This window comes from Patagioenas fasciata, chromosome 1, assembly GCF_037038585.1.
Source record: "Patagioenas fasciata isolate bPatFas1 chromosome 1, bPatFas1.hap1, whole genome shotgun sequence".
In the NCBI taxonomy this organism is placed as follows: domain Eukaryota; kingdom Metazoa; phylum Chordata; class Aves; order Columbiformes; family Columbidae; genus Patagioenas; species Patagioenas fasciata.
Window position 1 is genome coordinate 180,231,897 of NC_092520.1, and position 25,956 is coordinate 180,257,852.

Sequence of the window (25,956 nt, forward strand, 5' to 3'; positions counted from 1 at the left end):
AATCTCATTGAAAAATACAGCTAGTCTAAATAGAAATGTAACTTTTTACATATATGGAGTGGATTTTTTTTTATTCTGCATTAGTCAGAGGCATTTTTTCATGCTGCATTAGTAACTCCTTGTCCTCAGCCAAACGAAAATGCTCTTTGGTTCTCTCTTCTAAAAAAAAAAAGAAAAAAAAAAAAAGGAAGAAAAAAAAAAAGAAGGTGTTTCCTTGTCTTCTTTTGGTCTTGTTTTTGAAAATATATTGAAATCTGCAATTCAGAACGCTTAAAAATAGGCATATTCTGTTATTGTTTTGGTTTCCCTCCTCCCCTCCACCCCCAGTTTCAGGCTGTTTTGGAATAAATATGGTAGATAATATTCTAAATAATAGTACTTATTCTGCTCTTGACTCTTGGAAAGCTCAACTTTTGCCCTCACTCAATATGCAGAAAGATAATATGAAAATACACTTTTTTGCCTTACTATTAAAATGCTGTAAAATGCAAAGTCTGAAACACCATGTAAGGGATCTTTTAATGTTCTTAATGCACATACAAAAGCCCAGTACATTCTTGAGTGTAATACTCTTTTATTTTTCCTTCCTTTATTAAAACAGAGGTGGTTAAAATTCAGAGGAAGACTTGAAATCAGAAAGAAATACTGAGGGACAAAACAACTTATTCCTATTTAATGCACTGTACGCTTCACTAAACTTACTGAACTTTGGATGATATTATTTGAAGCAGTGTGTTGTAACTATAAAACAGGCATAGCATTATTTCTCTAGAAAAAATAACCCAAGTAAGTTCACAGTAACTTCTTTTTTCTTCAGTAAACAACACATCTGACAGCCCCCTAATTTATCTCCCACAGTGAGAGAACTGAGTTACTGGGCTAATAAGCTTTGACACCTTTTTAACCAGAATTCGTGATGCCTGTTTTTCAAATGACAGTATACAGATTAGAAGATGCTATATCATGAAATAATAAATGGCACCATGAATCTCTACAGTGAAGTCTAATCCTTCCTGTAGATGGGTTCTTAAGTCTGCCAACACATGTTGCCCTCAGTAAAGAGGTTTCAGAAAAAAATAAGTATAATTTGTTTGGTGAAATCAGCTTGATCCTTACTTACCTTTACTACTCTTGGTCTGTCTAGCCTCCTGTTTTCACAACATCTCCTTTTCTGTAATATAATTTAATTATATAAACATAATTAATTCATGAAAACAATTTAAGACATAATTTTAGAAATAATTATATTTATTTTAAAATTAGATTAAAATCTCATTACATAAGGAGGTCTGCTTTTTTCCCCATTTTTTCTGTAATGTAACCTTTAATGTAAACATGAAACAAAATTTACATACACTTAATCAAGGATAAAACATTTATTCATTTTGGAGTTCTTTGTAGCATGAATGTAAGAGCTGATGCTGTTTGATATACAAGAAAATAGGAACTACCAGATTGTATCAGATTAAGAGAAATGCATGCAGGAATGGGTTCTATGATATCATAACCCAAATTTAGGGCAGATGTGTGTGAATACTTTTTCTCCTGGTTTTGTTTTTGTTTTGTTTTGTTTTTTTCTTGCTGGTTTTTTTTTTTCTCTGGAACCCTGATTTAGTGATTCTGTTTCCTGCCCTGAGTGTCACAGATGCAGACAGAGGCATAAGGTTTTTGTGGGTTTTTCTTTGGTTTTATTTTTTGCTAGATATGGTTTGGGGGTTTCTCAAGCTCATGAATAGTACTTACTGTACCTCCTGTAAGAAACCAGCATGATACTTAATATTCTTATAGTTTACACCTTAGTTGTACAATAGAACCCTGTAGTCACCTCAAAATGTTTGGCCCATGGACTCTTCCTTTTGATGTAATAAAGCAGTGACCTGTTAATTATTAAATTTATAATATAACAAAGAAAATTACTTGTTAAAAAGAAAATTTAAGATTTATTTCCAAAAGGTAGGGAGGCCAAGTATTGTTCTACTTTTGATCTGAATTTTTCTGGTGTTTCTTTCTGCTTTTCACGTGGATTACAGCATTGATTCAAAAAGAAATTTAAGAGCCACAGGACGAAATATTGCAACACCTAACTTTTTGGTATGTGCTTCACCCGGAGCAAGACTCAGAAGCTATGCCTGGCAGCTTAGGGTCTCTAATGCACAGAGAAAGTAAGGTGCCTTATGATGATATATAAAAGATCTAAAAAGCTCAGTAGTGACTTGTCAAGAGGTAGCAAATGAGAAATGAGGAGTGCAGGTTTTTAAATCTTTCCGCTTTAGGGAGCTTAGGTGCTTCATGAAGTATTAGAAAGAAGCATCTTTATATGTCAAAATAGCTACAGTTCTCACAGCCTGGGGGATTTCACTCTTTTTGATGAAATAGCATAAGTAGAAAGATTAGTTTGTATGATATTTTATGGGGTAGGTCAGACAAACAGCATTCATCACAGGATTTCTTCATCTTTGTTTAACTTTGCTTTTGTGGAGGAGTTTGGGAGAGTCAAGTACCACTCCTGATAGGAGATCAATAGCGACCACTTAGGCAAAATGGACATAACCAGGTGCATCCACGTGCACTGATGGAGTGGGTGATAGCACTGTGAGACTGCTCTTAATCATCTCCAGGCATTCATGGTGACAGGAGAAGGTACTGAATAATTGGAAAATGGTAAATATACCCATTTTCAAGAAGGCAGGAAGAGAGATATGGGGAACTACAGGTCAGTCTGCAGGAAGATTGTGGAGAAAATTCTCCTGGAAGCCATTTGCCCACACATGAAGGACAAGAAGGAAATTTGGAATAGTCACCATGGATTCATCCAAGTCAAATTTTGCCTGACCAACCTGACTGTCTTCGACAATGGCTACAATGACTGGCTGTGTCAGGAAGGAGAGAGCAGTGGGTATAGTTTGTCTTTATTCTAGTTAGTCTTTTTAACTGGTCTACCATCACATCCTTGTAGCCCAGCTGGGCAGATATGGACTTGATGGGTGGTTTATAAAATGGATGCAAACTGGTTGAACTGACAGGCTTCAAGATCAGTGGCTGGTCACTACTGGCATTCCTCAGTGTTGGGTTCTGCTGCTTACAGTCTTCACGAACAATCTGGATGACGGTAGCAAACACTCCAAGCAGTTAACACCAAAATACAGGGAACAGTCAATAGACTTGAGGGCAGAGCTGCCACTCATAAGGATCAGAACAGGCCAGAGAAGTGAACTGACAGAAATTTCCTGAAGTTCAACAAAGACAAATACAAGTCCAGCACCTGGGACAGAATAACCCTGTGCAAGAGTATAGGCTTGGCACTGCATGTTTGCAGAAATATGCCTGTAGATGCTGGTGGACAAGTTGAACATGAGTCAGCTGTGTGTCCTAGCAGTGGTGAAGGCACAAAATACCAAAAAAATTTAAAGCTGTGTTTGTTCAGCTGCTTCAAAGAAGGGAAAGGGGGATCTAACTGCTGTATTCAACTACTCATGGATGGTTATAGGGAAGGTGGAGCCAGCGGCTTCTCGAAAGTGCACAGCAAATGGACGAGAGGCAATGCACACAAAGACAGAAAGAGAAATTCTGAGAAATTTGTTTGGATGTAAGGAGGAAAATCCTTCATGATTCAGATGGTCAAGTGCTGGAAAAACTCACAGAGGCTGGTAGGTGGAACCTTTGACCTTGGAGATATCTGAAACCTCAGGACACAGCCCTCAGCAACCTGATCTAACTTGGAAGTCGGTCCACCCATGGCTGGGGTTTGGATCCTCAGTCCAACCACACCTCCATAGATCCCTTCCAACCAAACTTTTTATCTGATCCCCAGCTTTCTCTCCTCCTAAATGGAAGCAACAAAGTCTTGCTCCCCAAATTATACTGAATATGTACATGCATCAGTTTTTTTTCATCCTGGAAGATGTCATTACTCTGAGCACCATTTATGTTAGCATGCATAAGCAATCCGTTTCATTTCTTATGAGAATAGTTTTAAATGGTAAAAAATATCATCATAGTGCTTATCTGTATCACTTATGTGTTGTAGAAAAGTAAGAATGCTTACTTCTGTTATTTTTTGCAGTCAGTTTTTCCATTTTATGTGAAAGCTTTGAAAGATCAGTGATGATTCCAGTATGCTGGTTAAAAAACCTATTTCCTTCAGAATCCAATAACCAGCATGATTTTAATAAATGCCTGTGGGAGACTTATTAAAAAAACCCAGAATAACTTTGGTCCATTGCCTTTTCATTTTCGATCAGCTTTTCAGGAGTCAATTATGTTTATTTTTGTCTGTGAATGTTTGGACTGTATCAGAGCTTGTACAGAACTTCAAATTTGGTGGACCAGATTCTCACCTGCAATAAAAATGTGAGTATCTGTATACACATTGTAAAGGGGATTTTTAGGCACTGTTGGATTGTCCCAGCTCCAGGGCCACAGAGTATCAGGATGATAACCACAAATAATTTAGAGCAGCTGGCTTTTTGAATCCATGCTTCCTCTTCCCCAGCTTTAAGGGATGTCAATAGAGGGATATTGCAGGGTGATGCTGCACTGCAGGCTCTAAGCCACTATAGGTCTCCTTACATGGAGGTATTCCTGATGAGAGCTGTGGTCTGTATGCCTGCTTATTTTTGTGACTGAAGGTCATTATAAAGAGAGGTGGGAGACGCAAGGGAAAGCCTAATCTTTGTGACCAAAATGAGAAGCCAAGAACCTAACTGCTAAACTGAAGAATGGTTCTGTAACTGGCACTTTTACCTAGTGTAAGTTAGTAGCATGGTGGGTGGTGGGAGGGGAGGGTCTCTTAGGAAAGATAAGGGAACAAAATTGTTGGTAGACATTAGTGAACTCATCAGTTCTTAGAGACAAAATCTACATGTGGCTACCCAAATACAAATTTTCTTCTCTGTTTAGCAGCTCAGAACATGCATGCCTTTGACTAAAAGCTGTGTTTGAAAAAGATACATACCAGATCCACATATATGCAACTATTCAGAAACAAATTTTTATTTGCCTGATTTTTATGCTGTGCTTTTCACCTTGAAATGGAAATGCTGAAGTTATTCCAAACACTATACCTGTTGTGCCAATACCCATTTTCATGTTTTATGCTTTTCTTTTAGTATGTCGGAGAGCCCTGCAAATTGATGAAAAGTAAGAAATAGTGACACTAACTCAAAATAAGAAACAAGCTGAAGAAAGAAAGAGAACATTTATATAATAATTGTTTCATCACTATATTGTGTTCTAAGGCCACAGTATTCAGCTGGGGATTTTCCAGTCAGAAAGATATAAATACAGGCTGTGTGGGACAAAGACTGCCAATCTGGTATTTCCAGAAAATGGTAAATTTATTGTATCGTGCATGTGCAGCATGTACAACTGCACCTTTGGAGATGAGTCAGGCTTACTAAGTAAGCATCTGTAAAACCAGCTGCACTCTATAGGTGCAATGGATCATTTAAGTTCTTCCCAGAAATGTTGGACATACTGTGAAAGGACATAGAAAAACTTTTGGAAAGCACGTCTTTCTGCGTGGTGTCACACAACCTGTGTGTGGGTACTATGGATTTGTTCAGATTTTCAGATGTCGGACACAGTGATCTAGAACAACTGCTCATGTGTAGCAGCATCACGCCATAAATGATGGTCACATTTTCCAAGATGTGAACAGACAATATTCCTGGGTTTCAAAACAGCTCAGCTTCTCTGTTGCTTTGTATACTGCTTTTTATTGTGTTATTTGCCCGAGACTTGTTTGTATTGTTTTATCTGGGTGATAATAGCTCTGTGTCTTCAGATGTGTTTGCCTGATTTCTGTAACAGCAGGACACCAATAGGAAACTACTCAGCATCCTCTGGTCTTACAATACACAGTCAACTTGAGTGTACTGATACATGCAGCTAATACAGGTATATGTACTCCTGTAATTACAAGGTGTTTGCTACTTCTAAAGTGCAACAGCTGCTGTAGTTGCATTTTTGCTGTACTTTTACTGCTTTTAATCCAGTAATGATAGTCCTACACTGACCCACACAACACGAAATGTTACCTGTTTCAGTATATATTCAGGATCCCTGGCCATTTTGTATTGCTGGGGCAGAAGCATCCAGCCCCTGTGGATCCACATTAGTTTCGATCTGCCTCAGTGTACTGAAATTACGCTGCTGATAGCAGCATGATCTTGGTTGTTTCCGTTGCCTCTGCATTATTTTTAGCTGCCTGCAAATGTAGAAACACAGTTACCAACTAGGGAAATCATGATGTTATTGTATCAGCTTCCAATGAATAAGACCACATTTGTCTTTACAACAAGCAGCCTTTTAATTTGGCTGCAGTCAACATCCAGGCATAGATGTGTACTGCAGAGCTCGCTGCAACAGCAATTGTGACAACCACATACCAGGCTACTTTTAACTTGTCCTTTCTATATCAGCTGCTTTGTATTTCATTCTACAGCTGCATCACTGTGTGTGGGGTGATCAACACTAAACCTTCATTTTGCATTTTCTTTTTGATTGTGTGGACCTTCAGGTCTGTACGTGCTTTCAAAAAAATAATTAAAACATCCTACAAATCCTTACTTAAACAGAAAATCTCTAACAAGGAATAACAAATGAGGAAGTGTTTCATTTTCCTCTTCCGTTTCTCACAGGGTTTGCCATCAACATCATATAAGATGTGATAGCAGTTTAGGGCTAAAGAAGAGCTTCTTTGCAGGAAACTTGCTAGTATACTAGCTGGTACAAATTGAAATCCAGACAACAGATGATTAAGTATACCAGTACTTAATGCTGTGTGCACTCATCCCCATTTAGCCTAGGAGCGAACAAGAATTCCCAGAGAAAACTGAGAATTCGACCCTCTGTTTGATATTACTTTAGTGAACGAGCGCTCTTGCTTTTCTCACCTCCTTTGGCTCCCTCCCCTCCATTTCTCTGCATCCCCTTTTGAACAACACAAAACAATCTGAAACAAATGAGTAAGCTATGCTTTCACTTATCTGCACACACCATTTCCCTCTGTTAATCAATAGTCGTGGCAGACGACAGCTACCCACCGCCCGTCGTTAAGCAGAAGAAGTCTCCAGGATCTGACTCGTGCTACGTTCCCCTGCCACCTCCCAAGCGCAGCTGCACGGCCCAAGCCCGCAACCTCACCACTCGGGCACCACCTGCAGAAGAGCTCGGTCCACGCCGCGGCTTTCCCGCCGCCGGAGCTGCCGTGCGTGACTCCCTTCTCCCTCTGGAGGGAGACACAGTCCAGCTTTTGGCTGCCGGCGGCGCCGCCGCGTCTCTCCTGCCCCTGCCCCCGCTACAGCCACCGCCGACCAAGACCCATTCCCCCGGGGGGAGCTGCTGAACCGTGCCCAGCGACCCCCCTCCCCGCCTGGCGCCCAACCTCCCGCCGGAGAAAAACGGGGGTCCCAGGAGAGCAGCGACGGTGTGGCCCGGCCCCACGGCATGGTCGCCGGGGCTTCGCGGGGATGTCCTCCTCTCCCCGACCACGTGCGCCTGTGCGCAAACTTAGCACCCCCCACTCCGCCGCTCGGGAGGGGAGCGGAGCAGAAGGGAGGGGGAGCAGCGCCGTGCGGCGCCGCGGGGGCGGGAGGCGGCCCAGTCCGGGTGTGTGCGGACAGCAGGGGGGGAGTGGAGGGCGCTGCAGGCAGAGCCCCCATTCCTCGGTCAGAGCGGCGGCCGCGGGGACCTGCTGCCTCGTAAAGGGGCTGGGGAGGAGAGCAACGACGAGCCGGATAAATACCGGGGAGGAGAAGGGCGTCCTTCCCGCTCCCCCCGCGGCAGGGCGCGTTTGGAGCTGCCTTTGCTTCTCCGGCCACCCAGGGCGGTCCCGCGCCCCTTCCGCGGTGCGGTGCAGTGCGCGCAGGCTGGGTGCGGAGCTGCTGCTACTGCTGAAGGTGAAGCTCTCGCTCTCCAATTACTTTTCCCAAGAGGGAAAAGGAGGCAGCGGGAGGGGGATGTCGTGCCGTGTGTGCAAGGCAAACCAATCAGAGATGCTCTAACGGAGGGATTGCTGCAGGACGCGCCGGCTTTTCCTCCCTTCCTCTGCCGGCGGGGCTGAATCGGGACCGCACGCAGCTGGCAGAGAGGCCGGAGCCGCACCGGTCTGCAGGACTTCCTCACCCTCTGCTTTAAATCCATACTTAGTCCTCTTTTTTTTTTTTTTTTTATACTCTCAAATCGTGCACGAGAAACACTTCAAGTCTTCCCTCCCTTCTTACTTACTTCACCTTTCCTCTAGCATCTCGTAGCCGGATTCCTGGTGTATTCCCAGAGAGGCGGGGGAGACCCGTGCCCCGGCGGACGTCTGCCTGTCCCAGCCCGGCCGAGCCGACGGGAGCCGAGCCGAGCGCGGCGCCGCTCCATGCCCCCGGGCGCTGGCGGGGCGCGGGGCGTGTGCCGGCGATGCCCGGGCGGTAAGGCTGGAGCTCCCCTCCGACGGGAGGCGGCCGATCGCTAGGTGTTTCCAGCAGGAAGCGGGGCTGCAGGTAGGTAAGCGGAGCGCTCCAGGGACATGTGTCTGTGTGTCTATGCGCTGGATGCAGAGCGAAAGATGCCCTTCGCAGCTGGCGGAGACCCCGCGGGGCGGAGGGCAGAAAGCGGCGGGGCCGGTCAGGGCGTGCGGGGCAGCTGCTGCCCTCCCGCTGCCCAAAAGTTGCAGAAAGGCGGATGCGAAGGGGAGCTGCTTCGCCGCCTTTCCGCGGCTCCCGCCGGCCGCCTGGAGCAGCTTGTTCCAGCCCTGCGCTGGGGCATCCCCAAGGCTTTTATTTTATTCAAAGGAACAGGTCAGCCCTTCAGCAGAGCCGTGAGGGACCAGGGGAACTCACTTGGTTGTCAGCCCAACTACTGATATAGGAACGGTGGCCGCTGACTCGCACCACCCCCGGGCACTTGGGGGTTTACTCAGTTCTGAAGCGCGGGCCCTTTATCGGTCGCCTTCAGAGAGCGGCTTAAGAGCGAGGAGTCGCTTTATGAATCCTTTGAAAAAAAAGAAGAAAAAAAAAAAGACCTATAAAGAGAGGGTTCGTGGCTTACTTTCCTTTCTGTGTGCAACGCTCCCCAAGTTGTGGTGTATATAGTATGAAACATACCTTGTCCAACCACGTTGCTTTATTTCCATTTCAGTGAACTCATGTACGTACTATGTCCTGCATGCCACAGGCTTTTCCCTTATTCCACCCCATTTATAGCTATGCAAATGGAAGCTTTGAAATAACATGCTTTGTTCCTGTAGAACTGTAGGATCGGACAGCAGGTTATCTATGCAAAGAATAAAGAACAGTAGCTTGCACTGCCCTGTTAGGAGCAGCCATGCATGACTCTTCTGTATGTTTCGTTCTTACCAGGAACTAAATAATTACTTGAAGCATTTAAAATTATATGTGTAGTTAACAGTCGTCTCTTTCCAGCTTTTGCTTTGAGATTATCAGTATTTTTTTTAGAGCCCTAAGTACCTCACTTCTACCATGCACCCCCAGTAGACATGGCTCTGTGTTTAAAGAACTGTGCTTTGACTCCTGCAGAACTGTCAATTTAAATAATAAACATACTCAACCCCTATCCCCGAAAGCCCCGTAAAGCATTCAGGGTCTTATGGTCTCCGAACAGCAGCGGATACATTTAAATTACTATTGACTAAATGATAATTGTTATCTGTTTTCTGTGTCTTGCCAACTAGTTTCAGACATTAGCATGCAGCTTGCTAGATGTTTAACACTTTAAAGGTACTTTATGGGTTGAACCAAGTGAAGTCAGACTGATTCTTTTCTGTAGCATACGGTAAACACTAGAAAAATAGTAATTCAGTGGTACTAGGAATATAGCTTAGCTGGAGTTTGGAAAGAGTGTACTAAGGCATTTTTATCGGGGGTGGCAAAGGCTACGTCTTTCATTATACTTTTTCTTGGTAATTGTGCAGTCATTTCATACTGATGCCTAAATTGTTCTGTGACTGTATAATTAACAGTAGTAAAGTAAGTCTCATAAATTTTGTTATTAACATTTTATTTCAGAAAGCTGATACTGCTGAGACAATATTGAAAGATATGTGGTTTTTTGTCCCAATTTCCAAAACTACAGTACTGTTATTCATATCACTGTAGACTACCTAAGTGCCATAATTTCATTGGAAAGCCTTGCTCAGTTGGTTGAAAGCAATTCAGCATTACTATGCACTGGTTCAACATGTTGTTTGAACATAAGAGGGCTTTCAAAAATGTGGTATTAATTTTAGATATGCTGCTGGCAGTAGGTGACTTTGGGATAAAATCTTGATTCCTGTCATGCTGTTTTAATCAGAGAATGATGACTTATCTGGCAGCATCTTTTATCATACTGGACTTACGGGGTAACCTTTTAACCTGTCTCTTCTTATGATCTGTGAGATCTCAGTTTTACATGTAGATGCTTGTAATACACTTGATAATTCTGGTGGGAAATACATGAAAAACTCATTCTGTGTGGAAGTAAATAGATGTGTGTACAGACGGATGTTGGACATTGCTCAGCTGGGAAGTTGCAAAGTGATGATTCATTGAGCTCTGTCTAGATTTACATAAAGTAAATAATACTTTTCATTGAATTGTGGTGGGAGAAATGTGTAACAGCGAAGTTTTGTAATTTCATCACAGGTGATGACAGACTTGATAAAAGACATCTTTACAAATGCAGGCTATATATTTTTCGTGAGCAAAGCATACCATGGAATTTTTCAGATCTGAGCATCTTCACACTTAAATTTGTTGCTGTCTGTATTTACCAACCTGTGTAAAGCCTAAATAGTGTTTTAGAAACATGTTGCATTAATTATGTTGCATATTTTACTTACTATAAATAAGTAATAGAACAATGCTAACTACTTATCACACTAAAGGAGGTCACTGACTTTGGAAGGCAAAAAATTACATTACCTAATACTCATCTACACCAAAATGTGATCACCATCTTGCAAAATTATTCTGAATGATACAACTATCTGTTAGCAAGTGGTTCTATGCCCCTGTTTTAACTTCTGCAGGATTTTATTAGAAATGCTTCATTAAGTCACATTATTCTGCAGCTGTTTGTTCACCGAAAATTAAAATAAAAATCAGGAAGTTTATTCAGCAAAGCAGCATTATTTCCTTTGTTAAGTACTGAAAGTTCAAACAAAAAAAATCCTTTAGCATCAGTGTACCAGAAACACTGAGTACATTCTATTTTTGTGATATATGGATGGCATTTACTGATGCAATTCATCAATGTATTTATTAGTCAAATGTCATCAAAGAAAGAAAATAAATGGAAGTAAAAAAGACTGCATGATGATCAGACACTAAAGCAAGGGAAGACCCTATAAATCTAATTAATAATGTTCAGTCTCATATTTACAGTCTATATTTAAACATCTCATTTAAATGACATGTTTGCTGTCTTTCTCCCATCGATTTGCTACTACAGCTCCAAATAATTAAGGTAGCAATAGCTTTTCGTTTGAAAATGTATTTTCCATTTACCTTTTGAAATGCTGAATTTTAAAAGCATTGAGGCAAAAGTTGTGTTTGGATGAATATAACAAAAGGGTCCTATGCCAGCAGAGCTGAATACTGACCTGTCCCTGTTCACTGCCATTTTTATGTGTTAAGAGGGCCATCACCTACTGATGTAGACTTTCATTGCTCCATTGAAGTGGTTGAAGCTTTGACATTTTAAACCAGCTGGAGATTTGTTCTGTTATGTTTTGATCACTGAATTTAAGTGTGCACTTTAAAAGGATTTTGCTTGCTTTTTTTGGTTTTTTTTAGGATGAGAAAACATTTACATAGTATACCGAGTTTCACAGAATCCATTGCAAGTGCACACCTTCACATTTGAAATAGTTTTTAAAAACAGAGGCCCACTCTTGGAGCTATTTTAACAGGAAATTTGGCCCAGGGATTTGATGTTGTAAGCTGTTAATATATTCTCCAAAACACTCCTCCTCATAACTCAGATTTATAAAACTCATCAGACATAAGAATGAATGTGGAAACATCAACAGTAATATAATTCATTTTTTCCTGGCTACAAAGGTATCTCCTTTTTCTTTCATAGAACTAGGGAAGATAGTGATTTTTGTGCTTTGGTTCTTTATACACCCTTGCAAACCACTCTTGCTTACCATATATAGTCAGTTCTTTATCAAAAGAGAAGGCAAAATAATAACAGCCATCTAATATACTTTTTTATATTGCTAGTGCAAAACAGTCACATTTTTAAGACAAACAATTCAAGGCATTTTTATAGAGTTTCTTTCATGCAGTGTTTTGAAAAATGCTTTGGAGATAGAAGAGAGAAAATAATAAAGACATTGTGTGTTACTGTACTAGTTATGGCAGGACACTACATACTTACATAAAATGGGACAGTCACTAAAAAAAGCTTCCTTAGCTTTTTCTTCTGTTCTGATACATCAGGACACTGATCTGTAGAATGCATTGCAGCTGTAGCTATTGCTTGAAGTAGACCTAGAAAATGCTTTGTATGGATTTCATCCTTAGACCTTGAGTGAGTAAGCACTTAGAGGAGTAGCTCCCGTCTCTTTTGTAATATGGAAGAATCACTTATATAATTGCATGCGTAAAAGGTGAGAAATTAAGTTTTTGCCTTGTTTAAAGCTTATCAAACTGCATAATCTGTGCTATGTGAATAGCTTATGTTTTCCAGTAACCTCACTTTACATCTTGCTGATCTTGTAAAATGAAACTTGAACATAGGTCTCTCGGCACCAGGACAGCATTCAATACAGCCGCATCTACCGTGAGCATCCCTTTAACAACACCAATGGGAGAGCCATGGTACAGAGTAGAACACAGGTGAAAGCACACAGAGGCTTTTTTTGACTCATGGATGTTTGGTCATCTTCTATGCTTAAATCACAAACTGGAATTAAGTCTGTGTAAGGTGCTTTAGGTTGCTAAACTTCACAGGTAAATAAATGCGCAAGCACAGTTCAACAGACCTGTTCAGCTGTATAAATAGCAAAATATTAAGAAATGTGTTGGTAGGTATGAAACATTTTTGAAATAGATGACCAAGTGTTTACTCTTGGTTGCACGCTGTTCTCTGTGTGGAAGATTTCTTGCCTTATTTGAAGATGAGGTACTAGACTAGACGGGCCACTGGCTTGATCCAATAAAGCAATTTCCTTCTTGAAATGCAAAAAGGCAATATTGCAGTACTGTATATTTTAACTGACTTACAAGAAGTAAACTGCAATTGTTTCATGTACTGCTTTTGCTTTATTTTTCCCTTTTAAAAGCAGGATATAATATATTTCTAAAACAAACCTCTCAGTAACATGCAGTCTCACACCAGCTCTTTCAGAGACAGGAGCACAGACCTGACAAGTCTCTCACATTTGCAGTGATACTCTCGTATTGGATTTTTTCCACTCCCCCACTGCAGTTTCTGCATCACATATTGATAATACAGAGCTGTGGCCTCCGGTCCGTCTTGCCACAAATCAGTTAACTATGCAGTACGTGGGCCTCCACTCGTGATTGTCTGACATGTCATATCATGGAACTGGGGAGAGGGTTATGGTGCAGCCCCTGGATCATCAAATGGCTTTTCATGCTCATCCAAGCGTCTTTATGTAGAACACTCTTCCTAGCTACAGTCTCTCCCTGGGGCTTCTTCCTCACCATGTGAAACTACATGTATGACAGAACCTGGCCCAAAGCCTCTGATGGGTAGTCTCAGCCTAGGTGCCGCCTTCTGGCTCAGACTGTGCAAATGGGAGATCTGCGAGCACTGCGTTAAAACTATGTGCTCTAGATCCCCTTGCAGTTGAGACTTTTTCAGTGTTCCTGTGTAAGATATCTGTTTGGCTTTTTGAGTTCTCAACCTTAATTCATTGTTGGCTATTGTATCATTGCACTTAACGACGCTGCAAAGTACAGCCAGTCGATGGCTCTGAGGAAAGATAATGGCTTTCTGTGCCATTTGTATGTAGAAAATTCTTTGAAATTTGGATCTTTTCCAGTAAGGGATGAGACTCGGTACCATCTGAAGCTTGTCTCATGGCTTATCTAAAATGAGTTATTAGTCTTACTTCAGGTCTTACTGTAGAAGTGTCCAAGTCACAAAAATCACTAGCAAAAATTAGGATGTGTGCCTGCTATGTGCACAGAGAGGCAAAACCTGAGGCCTGAGCATGCAAGGGATTTCAGCTGTAAGCGTGTGGCTTCAGTGGTACTAGTCAAATTAATTATGTTCTTGAAGACTTTTTTGAAGTGAGCCTGAATAAACATTGCCAACTGCTTAGAGTGATCCATGTTGAAGGCACGTGGGTGGGGTGCTGTTGAGATGACTATATTTGTGTCTGTATTCTGGGTATAAATTTAAGACTTGAGCTTTGTTTCGATGGCTTGACAGTCCTATACCTTTTATAAACATTTGATTCCCTTAAATTTGGAACAGAAACTATGTGGCAGCAGGTAATTTTCAGAAAGATACTACAAGTAGCAGCCCTGTATTAGAGTATTAGAAAATACAATTAAGGTTATGTAAATCTTAAAATGTTATATTACTGGTGTAACACTGATGTAAAATATCACTTTCTGACAAAGTATATCAGGCTATGGTATTCCTGCAAGAAATGAGGTCATGATTAAAGATTAATTGCAGAACAAAGATCTGTTTCAGCACCATGACAGGAGAACAATACCCTTTCTGGACTGTGTTACCGGTGTTTATTTAGCTTTGATTTTTTTTTTAATCTATATATTGTAACAAATAAACCATATTAAAATAAAATGGGAAATTTTATCTTGAGATTTGGTAACAGCAACAAATAAAGTGAGGTGAGTTCTGATTTTTAAGCTTACTGGAATGAAGACAGAAGAAATATTGTATTTGCATGCTAACATAATGTGCTATAAATTCAGATATGATATTATCAGCCAATATGTTTAATGTTGCCTGACAATTCTCATTATATGATCCCACTTTTTTTTGTCCAATCTGGAATCATGAGGGATATCCCTTGCATTGGAATTAAGCTAATACATAAAACACATTACTGCCAAAGTGACCAGACCTTCTTAATGAAGGCATTACACTGGTATATGTGCAATGGATGTTCAAAGAAAGAAGTGGCCATGAATCCAGGTGCTGGTTGAGCTTCTGACTTAGGAAATTTTTTTTTTTTTTAATTTTCCCTTCTCTTCAGCCACTAAATCGCTCCCCTGCAGTGGGATGGGGAAGAGAATCAGAACAGCAAAAGTGAGAAACCTCATGAGTTGAGATAAAGACAGTTTAATAGGTAAAGGAAAAGCTGCATGTGCATGCAAAGCAAAATAAAGAATATATTAACAGCTATCCATTGGCAGGCAGGTGTTAAACCGTTTCCGTGAAAGCAGGGCTCCATCACGTGTAGCAGCTAGTTGTGAGGACAAACACCGTTAACTCCAAACATCGCCCCTCTGTCCTTCTTCCCTGCAGCTTTTACTGTTGAGCATGATGTCATATGGTGTGGAAATACCCCTTTGGTCAGCTGGGGTCAGCTGTCCCACAGTTCCAATCTTCTCACTGGTGGGGCCATGTGAGAAACAAAAAGATGTCTTGACTCTACATAAGCCCTGCTCAGCAATAGCAAAACCATCCCTGTATTATCACCACTGTTTCCAGCACAAATCCAAAACATGGCAACTTAGAAACTACTATGAGGAAAATTAACTCTATCCCAGCCAAAACCAGTATGACCTCCACCCCTTGTTCTTTACCAGTTAATTAATGCACAGTTCTCAAACTATCCAATACATCCTCCTTAACCAACCCTCTCCCCTTCCTGCCCTTTGATACATACACAGATGTCATTCCCTTAGATCACCCCTGTAAAATGTCCATAAAATGTCCATTGAGTTCATTTAGCCCATGACTTGATATACCTGCTGTAGTGTGGACTTGTCCATATCCGCCATCACTTTGAGGTGTACCTGGTCCAGTGTGGCCTTACCCACAGGCCACTATTTCTTTAGGGATATGCCTGCTTTGGCATGGCCCTATCCGTAGGCCACAGTCTCTTAGGGATGTATTTGCTCCATTGTGGCCTTATCCATGGGCCATGGTCCCTTCAGGGCTGTGCCTGCTGTGTTGTGGCCTTATCCACAGCCACTGACACTTGAAGGTCACAAAGCCAAAATACAGACCCTTATGAGCTACTATTAAGAAAATTAACTCTATTCCCACCAAAACCAGTACGTTGATAGAAGCATTTTTGGGGTTTGTAACCCAGATTTTGTTTTACCACATATATCGTCTTGTGGTCAAATCCTAACAAATAAAGTAATGTAACTCTGGATAACTTTCTTCCCCTTTTAAGCTGCTTGTACTTCATCTGGGGATCTGAGCTTGCATGCTGCAGTATTTTGTATGTAATTTTGTGCTTTTAGATGACTGTATGAGGTTTTAAGGGGCTGTAGATTGTGCAGGCTGGTGTGACATGCATTTACTTGTGACCATGCAAATGCACAGCTGCCTTCTCCCATTCTGATCATGTTTGTGTCCTCTCATGTAATTGTTGGGGTCACAGCTTATGTGAAAATGTACTAGGAGAAAGATAAAGCTTAGCTCAGCTGTTTTGAGCTTCTTTCACTTTGAGGCTGTAGTGTAATGTTTCAGCTCTTTTTTTCTTTTGAACAGTATAATTATTCTTAAATGTTTCAGAATTTCTTTGGAGTTGCTTTGATTTGTTGCATTATTATAAATGTGTATTTGACATCTGGTAAATGTATACTTTGTGCTTTTAAAAATGTTTTGTACTTTTAAAATCACTCAGAGTAATGGGTACATAACAGTTACCATGTTTCCTCATTGTAAGAGAAATTACAAAATTGCTAATTATTCACCTATATGAATTCTACATAAACCCTCCCTGTGAGAAAAATGCTGATACAGCTCTTACTATAGCTGCATGGAAACACTGACTCTTTTTAATATAACACTTTGTTTCCTTTCCAGCTTTAAAAACTGAACTCCCAATAATGACACTCATATTCTCCTCTTCCTTATCATCCTCCCACTCATAACCTAACTTTTTCTCCTCTAGTTCTCCTTGTCCTTCCTTTTCTCTTCACTGTTCACCTCATCTGCATTGGTGTCATATGATCTTTCCGAATGTCAAGTAAATGCAGACTGCAGTCAGCATTACCAAATTGCTTTCCTGCCAAAAAAGTCTCTTTTCATATGCCATGACCCATCATCTCACAGTTAGCTGCAAGTCATTTTGATTCCCAAATTTACAATATATTTTCTATTTAATGAGCTATTAAACATTATGCACTTTTAAACTTCATTTTTTTCTGACTAACTGCATTCCTCATGATAATTATAGCTTTAGAAAGAATCATTTAATTTGAAACCAATTCAGCAACAGAAGTGACATTATTTAGATAGCATTCCTCTATATCCATGCTCTAGGGATTATCTCATTAGAATATATTTATATTTGGAAACTCCTTGAGACCAATCAATCCAATAGCCACTCTGTTCTCATCAATAATAGAAAGAAGACTACTGCATATGCTATTTCAATAAAATATAAGTGAACATAGATACATGGATAGATGAATAGTTAATTTTTGCTTTGACTAAATAAAATAAACCACTTTATACTCTTTCTCCACCCCAGGAGAATGTTTTAAGTAAACTTAACTTAAGCACAAACCCAAATAATATTCCATATGTATTGCACAGATGTTATTCTCACATATTCTTTTGGTAGTGGCAATATTCAATTTGTTAGAATAATTCTTCAAATTACGTGGCTGTCTAATAAAAAGTTTGCAAAAAATTGCATATGACTCATAATGATGAGTTTGTTCAATCTTCTTTGCTCACAGGTTTCATTACATCTATGTATTTATTAAATCAAATAATGGCTACTAGCTCAGGCTGTATTATCCTGGTTCTGCCATTGTGGTTAATGATATCTAGTTAATGGATGCAAACTAAATGCCATAAATGTCCGTGCATTCTGCGAATAGCTTAGCAAATCCCAGTAAGCTTTCCATGAATTCTATTTTTTTTCTCTGCTACTCAGAGTTCCACTTTAGCAAAATATGGAAATGATTGACAGAAGGAAGCTTTGTCTGTGACCCTGCCATGGCAGAAGGTAGAAATGTACATTTTAAAAAGTCTTCATCTTTCAGGTTTGAACCTTATGTTCAAGCTGTAGCAAAAGCAAGTCTCTAATAGACTTTCTTCATTCATTGTGTATTGGTGCTTCTGCCTAATTCTCGCAGGAGCTTTGTGGGAACAATATTGACAGGGTAAATTACCTGGGGGTAAATTTCCTTTCTCTGAATCAATGACGTTAAATGCTGATTTAAAATGAGTGCAATATACATATGTTTGAAAAATGTGCTGAGAGGTTTTCAAGCTACCTAAAATTCTCATCACCCTCATAGCTGATAGGTGTGATGTGTATCAACTGCTCTGTTGGATACTGTAAGTTCACAAGTACTTACTTGTACCTTATGCACCTTTGCATCCCCTTTTGAGTAAATAGCTAAGTATACAGATGAGTAAGTAGTTGAACAGATAGCTTCACTTCTCTCCTTGTTTCTCTTGAAGCTGGAACTTTTTGGTTCAGCACTGCTTCAGTTCAGTTGCAATCTTTTCTGGTTTCTTGGCATGGTAACATGACAGGCCTAATTCTGTCACCTGAAATCAAATATTTCTTTCTAGTGAACGATTAAGGTGATTCAAACCCAGATTTTTAAAGCAAACTATTTTTTGTTCTCCCAAACTGCCAACCCATTAAATAGAGAGAGAAAAATCTGTGTATACCCAACCCTACCTAAATGTCACTATTTTATTGGAAAAAGTAAGAAGCTATGATTTAATGCTTATGTCCACAGCTGTTCTGAGTTGCATATTTCAGTCTCTCTATGTCTTTCAGTATCTTAAATCAAGCAGATGTTGGAAATTCATGGCCTCCTTCCTGGAGAGACAATTTGTCGCTCTCTGGTTCTTTTAATTTCTATGTGTATTCTGGTCTTTGCCGGAAGATCTGTATGACTTTTATCTAGCACCTGGAAAGAACATATTTCCAATTACTGGCCAAGCTATCTTGACTTTAAAGTTATTGTCTCAACACAGTTCTATTTATTCTTTTTATTTACAGCTGGTAATTCCACTTGTATATGAAATATATTTATGTCCCAGTAAGTATAATAACCCAAAAAAAGTTACGAACTGGTGTTGGTCTCTTCTCCCAAGTCGCAAGCAATAGGAAAAGAGGAAATGGCCTCAAGTTTCCCCAGGGGAGGTTTAGCTTGGATATTACCAAAAATTTGGGTTGTCAGGCATTGAAACAGGCTGCCCAGGGAAGTGGTGAAGTCACCATCCCTGGAGGTGTTTCAAAGGTACGCAGATGGGGTTCTTATAAACATGGTTTAGTGCTAGTGTTAGGTTAACACTTGGACTTGATGATCTTGAGAGTCTCTTCCAATCAAAATTATTGTATGACTCTATGATATATGAATAACTATGTGACAATCAGAAAATTAGTGTATATCAGTCTACATTATCAACAAAATCTGTACGATAAATGTGCATAATTTTGCTATATATATACAATACATTGCTGGTTCAGCAGCGGATGTGGAGTTCAGATGATAGTAATGACAGATTGTAAAGATTTAAAGGCACATCTTTCTCCATTTTACCACGTTCAGGGTTGTTGTTTATTGGCTAGTCATAACTTTCTCAGTTGCTCTTTGCCAAAGGGTAAGTCAGACCTACCAAAATGGTTTCAGGTATTAGATGATGGGTAGTTTTGGAGGTGGAGGGAATGTTGGAGCTCTGTACATAATGATATGTTGTCTCCCACAATGTGATTGTTTCTAGCAGAAATTATTATTTGAAAATTCTTGTTTTCTTTAGTCTTTCACATCAGGAGAATTTTTGAACTTAAGTCATTGTCCCTGAAATAAGAAGTTTGTAGTTGGAGCCCTCTGGAAGAGGAAATGGACAGTTTCTTTGTTTTGTTCTTATCAGCTGCTGCTGGGGTTCCCCAGTGACTATGGCCTTGACAAAGACATTTAGTTTTTAACCAGTAGTTCTCTTTTATGAAGGAGAACTGAATTTGCTCTGTTAAGGAACTTCAGCAATGGGCAGAGACTGACAACATTTGGGACTAGACTTTTCACAATAGAAGTAAATGAGAATGTGAGAAAAATACTGCGTTGTACTTTGATGAATGCTTTGTAATTTCTTTCTGTTTAGTGATAGCCAATATTTCTCATAACAGTGTTACAGGAGAACATATGTAATGCTAATTCATGCAGGTATTGAAGAGTCATTCCTGTTTGGAGGAAGGAAGCAGTATTTGGCCTCTACTTTTTGTTCTATTTTTATTTTGTGCTTTTTCTTCATTTGTGGAAGACATTTCATCAGTGTTTTCCAGAAATGTGTAACCACATATTGGAGAAAAGCATGTCTGCCTATGACTTTCTATGGAACCCTGCTTTGTAAGGCCTTTTCTTTCTTAACTATTATAAATACTTTCTAGCATTGAAGAAGACCATAATTGAAGAAGAGGAGAATGATGAAGAGATTGTGCATGTCCTTCTTTTTTTTGATTTAAACAGTCTTTAACTTAGGCTTCTGTCCAGGAAACATGTTCATTGAAAAATGAAACCTAATCTATTGTTCAATTAGATTCCACCCCCTCCCCCCTTTTTTTTTTAATTGTGACTGAATGAAATAATGCCTTTGATTAGTAACTACATACTAACAATTAAGAACTTGTATATATATAAATATATATATACTTACTTCTACAAAAATTAGATTTCTAAGTTAAATGTCCCTCTCCCCAGTGAATAGTAATGTCAGTTACTTTAGTACTGGTGTAATAATAGAGCACAACTCCATGTTTTTTACCAGCATAATAATTTATAGTAGTAATTTTCTATGAGAGTTTTAATTTGCCAGTTAAATTTCCAGTGAACTTGCCATGATTTCTGAACTAGACCTACATTTTTTCCCTTGCTTTGCCATTTGAGGGCACTTCCTCCTACCTCTGAGTGATTTCAAGCCCCATCCCTTTATCTCTCTTTGAATGTAGCCATCACTTTGCCATCCCATAGTACACAGTGACCTTCAACACCAGGCCTCCTTGGCAGTTTCAACTGGTCTGTGAGCAGGGTTGAATAAAATGGTCAGAAAAATATTAACTCCCAACTTATTTTTGATGCAATCAAATATAGCAAAAGATAAAATGAATTTAAAAAATAAGGACTCTCCTTTCTATCTTACTGTTGAGTTTCTCTGTTGGTAGTCCAGGTTGGTTTGGCTTCCACAGCTGCTCAAAGATCTGTGTACCGCAGTAGCTTTTTGTGAAAAAAGTTAAAGGATTTGAGCAACAGAAACCGCAAACAGGGCAGAGATGCAGCTAATTTTGCAACTGCGAGCAATCCTGTTGTTAATGTTTTTTTTAAAAAAATAACATCATAACTCTTCATGGTCAACTCCATGCGTTCAGTTTCTCTGCCAGCCTTCAATATTATAAAGCTTTCAGGTGGAGTACCGCATACCTCCTTTTTAATTTCAGTCTCAGAGGTGATGAAGGAAGTTTAAAACCTGCTTTGATGGCCTAGATCTGTCAGAGAAAGAAGAGTCAAGCCCTTCACATAACCATTGCAGATACTCTGAAATTCACTCTATGAATCTCATATAATAAAACCTCTGGGTGGCTGATTTTGATTGAAAAGGTGAAGGTGGAGCCACCTTTCAGCGTTTTCAACATTAATAAAACTTATATTACTTATATTACTTATATTAGCAAGTTTGGAAGTTGGAGAACAGCTACAGTTGTGTTTTACCACCATCTTGTGCTACTTGATTGGCCTGAATATTTTTTCCCCAGCAATTAAATTTTATGATTTGGAATGATACAGCTAGGTATAGCAACAGTCTCATAGGTCTCAGAGTATTGTGTTTCTTTACTTGTTCAAAAGTGATTATATTTTTTGAAGTTACTCTTTTTAATCTTGAAGCTTCTGCTCAAAAATATATTAAATCTCCTGGTATTTAGAGAAGAATAATAATGATGCATCATCAAATAAAATTCCCGAGCCAGAATACAGAATCTGAAAAGAACAGCTTTTTAGACATCTCCTTCTGTTTCTCAGTCCCCGTCCCCTCAAAAAAAACCCCACAGAACACAAGCTACACGAGATTAAAAGTAAATATACCTTTTCTTCTGATTTATTTTGTTTTTAGATAATGAACCTTTGCAAAATGACATTCAAAGTTATGATGCTCTATTTTAGTGATAACAGGAACTCCTTCAGAGACTTGAGTGATGTGCAATGGGCAAAACATTTTGTGTGCCGCCTTGTTTCTGGTTTGTGAAATTTAAAGAGTCTCATGCTGCTTGGTTTTTGATGTTGGAAATTCGGTCATAGCCTGCCAAAAAGGACAGGAGGGGTAGGATTCAGCTTGAGACTGACACCTAAAATAGGTGTCCAATTGTAAGTATCTACATGTGACATGGTTGCTTTAGCTTCATAGTCAAGGGAGATCCAAGGTGGGGTTCAGGTGCATAACATAATTTAGAACACTCCATGTTGTCTGGCCTCCCAAGTGCTACTTCGGATGGGTGCAGAACCTGATCTGAATCAGATGCAAGATACCTTGCATCATATGTGCCAGTCCCTTCCCCTGGACATCTCAAATGGTTCTAGAGGATTATTTTTGGGCATCTGAACCTTGTTCTTTATCATAGACCTGTAGAGTGATTCTGCTTGCTCTAAAACAGGTACCTATTTTCGATCGGCTGAATTGTAAATCAAGTCACAGCAAGTTGGTAAAATTGAATAACTTGCCTTAAAGGTGTGTTTTAACTATTTGTAGTGAGCATTTTGAATGAGTTGAAGTATCTGAGATTCTTGGACAGGATTTATAGCACTGTATCAGATCTATGACATGTATCTATGACATGTCAAACATCATATTTAGTCAACTGAACTGAGTACTTAAATTTCAATGCCTAAATTTAGGTGTCTTAACTTCAAACATATCAGTACCTGTGATACTGGTAGCTAACAGGAAGAATAATATCATCATACACAACAGTTATAAAATTATTTAACTTTGGAGGCAATTCCTGCTAAAACTTTCATTTTCAGCTCTTTGTCTGTCATTTAGTGATGTAGTTTAATGCAAAATCCTAACTTGTGAAAAAATACATCTGCTCCACATTCAGAGGATGGATCTTCACCTGAGGACTGAAAAATCTCACAAGTTATGAGCCTGTTAGGCAAAATAGGTAAACTAGATTTGATGTTTCTAATACAAATAAATAAACCAAGAAAGTAGGTCCGGAAAGGGTGATATCAGCTTTCCTTCTAAATCGTAAAGATCGTGACATAAAATTTTATTTCTCAGGTCAACTTTTGTTCCTGAGAGCATCATCTAGAAGCATAGCTAACTTAAGAAGAAACATTTATTGGACTATGGTGTAACAGGGGTTAACAAGAGGAAGAGTTTCCACATGAATGAATAAGCACGTACTGAATGCATGTAGAAATCTACTAACAGAGCTTCAGAGCAATAAACTGAAAGCACAGTCCTGAAAGAGGCATATTTTGTATTATTTATTTTTGTGACAGTGACACTCAGCATAACCAGTCAGGAATGAGGTGCAGAAGAAAGATAAAACAAAAGATTTTTCTGTCCTTTACTTTGGTTCACTTGCAAGAGTGGTCCTGCAAGAGAACCTCTCAGTCCTTGGTCCTTTCTGCAGCTGTCTGCCATTAGGTCTACAACTGTGAGCCAGAATGTTGTCCTAGCTGTGGCAGTGGTCCATGTGCCTTGACCTATGAGGACTGGAAAGTATGTGATTTTTAACACCTACTAGTGTTTTGTCATAATAAACAATGAGAATGATATAAAGATCTCCTTTGTGGTTTTGATTTTCTCATGAGCAACTTTTTTTGCAATTCATTAAGTTTCTTTAGTTTTGCCTCTTGGTAGAATACAGGTCTGCTGGCACCAGTCCCCAGACTCCCATTGTGGTCATTGGAGCTGGATAGAATCAATCTACAGAACTGGAAAAAAACACCAACAGAAACCAAAACAGAGCAACTCTCCTTCCTTTGCCTAATGGGAGTAAGTAATATAAGAAAACATCTGCTCCATTACTTAGATTATGAAACTCTTTACTCCAGAACTACAAATAATCTTGAACATAAGAAGTAGTTTTGCTTATCATTTTTGTTGTGAGGTGTTTCTTAGTGTAGGCAGCAACAGCTGGAAGTCACTAGGTAAACAAAATGCTTGGGCCCAAACTTCGGTATGATTAGGCAATGTACCCTCTCTATCCTATATCACACTCTTCTTCCCCAGAATTCTTCACTTCACTCCTCGCTGTTAACAAAATAATTTGGACTGTATTTTAATGTGCTGAGGATCTTCAAGGCTCTTTACTATTTCTAGACTATGAAGAACCTGCTCTGATTCCTCCAATATCTGTATTTGAGAAGCTCTTGTTGCAGGATGCTTGTATTAGCAGAACATCAATATCTGACTAATTAGAGATGAAATGCCCGAAGAGTATTGAGTAATGCAGTTTTCTAACTTTCTAATTAATTGCAAAGCACATGAAAACATTAATTATGGTTGGAAAGATCCTAAGTACAATTTTGTGAAGAGTTCTTTTGATTTTAATTGCAAGAAATGATGCCAATAACCAAAGATCTAATATTTGAAAAAAAAAAAAGTTTCTCATGCCATTTATAATACAGACATAAAATATTTTACAGCAGGTAAAATTATAAGCTCCTGTAGGAATTTGAGGACTATACTTCTCTCACTGAATGAACATAATCCTTCTTATGCACTTAGATGTCTTATTAAAAAAAAAAAAGTTTTAAAATTTGCTTTTAAAATGCTTATACAGTGAAAAAGCATAATTTAAAAGTTCCTAATACATTATTTGTGATAACTTGCGATAATTGTTATCAGAGGTTTCAAAACTAATGACCTAATCTGTCTTTAAGTGTTAGACTGGACAGATACACTTTGATTGATGGATACAGTTTAAAACCCTAGGGCTCATCTATAATAGAAAGAATTAGCATCAGCAGTTTGTGCAGCTGAACTGATGGTGAATGCTGTTTAGGTAAAAATGAATGAAGAATGAACTTTTTTTCAGCCCTGGTTCAAACTAGCCATGTTTTGACCAAGCCATGAGCCTGCGTGTGGCCAGAGTGCCCATGAGCTGTGTGATATCGTTAAAGCAAGACATTTAATGGTTAGGAACACGGTAATACTACATCTGCTTGGGGCCTTTTTTTTTTCTTCTGAGTTCATGCAAAGGCATTTTACAAAAACAAGTACACACAGCTGCCCAGCAGTACTTGTGTGAAGTGGAGCATATCTCTGTCCCTTAGGTGGGACGGAAGTACTTGAATGTTGTAACACAACACGGCCTCTAGCAAGCAGCTCACATGCTGTACATATGCATGTGTGTTAACTGCTGTAAACAAATGCAGACTTTGAAAAAGAATGGAAAATAAAACTCATGCATCTACTTGTTGATTATTTACATGATGGCTTTCGTAGGACCTATAATAATGAGGATACATATGTGTTGTGTCTGTAGTGATATCTGTCAAGAGTCATTATGTTCTTCCTCCATATTAAGCAGATTGCATTATTAACTTGAGTTCATTATTTGCATTAAATTTGAAGCATTACCTTTGTAGCTTTAAATGGGTTTTATTTTGCTTACTGTATAGATCTATTTATAAAGAACCCCTATTTCTTTTTTTTTTTTTAATGAGGGAGATAGCAGAACTTCAGAAGCCCTTCTGGATTATTTCACCTTCTGTTTCCTCAGAAGCCTTCCCAAATAAGTATATTAGTATAATTTCCTGAAAGAAAATTATTCATAAATTTTCATTTCTTTTCCATGGC

General features: G+C 39.3%; 1 protein-coding gene and 1 long non-coding RNA gene across 9 annotated transcripts in view; one reads left to right on the plus strand and one right to left on the minus strand.

Annotated features, from left to right (window-relative positions):
* Positions 1-1,093: 1,093 nt before the first annotated feature.
* Positions 1,094-7,299, minus strand: LOC139827081 (uncharacterized). Of its 2 annotated transcripts, none has more exons than XR_011737271.1 (4): positions 7,047-7,299; positions 6,039-6,208; positions 5,064-5,122; positions 1,094-1,171 (listed from the first exon to the last, which is right to left on the minus strand). It is a non-coding gene; the product is annotated as an uncharacterized lncRNA (long non-coding RNA). The 2 variants fall into 2 exon arrangements; XR_011737270.1 differs by having other exon boundaries at positions 7,000-7,299.
* Positions 7,300-7,632: 333 nt separating this feature from the next.
* TAFA2 (TAFA chemokine like family member 2) overlaps positions 7,633-25,956 on the plus strand; it is a 188,002-nt gene continuing 169,678 nt past the window's right edge. For 2 of the 7 annotated variants that reach the window (XR_011736699.1, XR_011736709.1), the window contains exon 1: positions 7,910-8,492. The gene's annotated coding sequence lies outside the window, so the exon portion shown is untranslated. The other 5 variants (XR_011736705.1, XR_011736708.1, XR_011736707.1 and 2 more) reach the window with 5 other exon arrangements.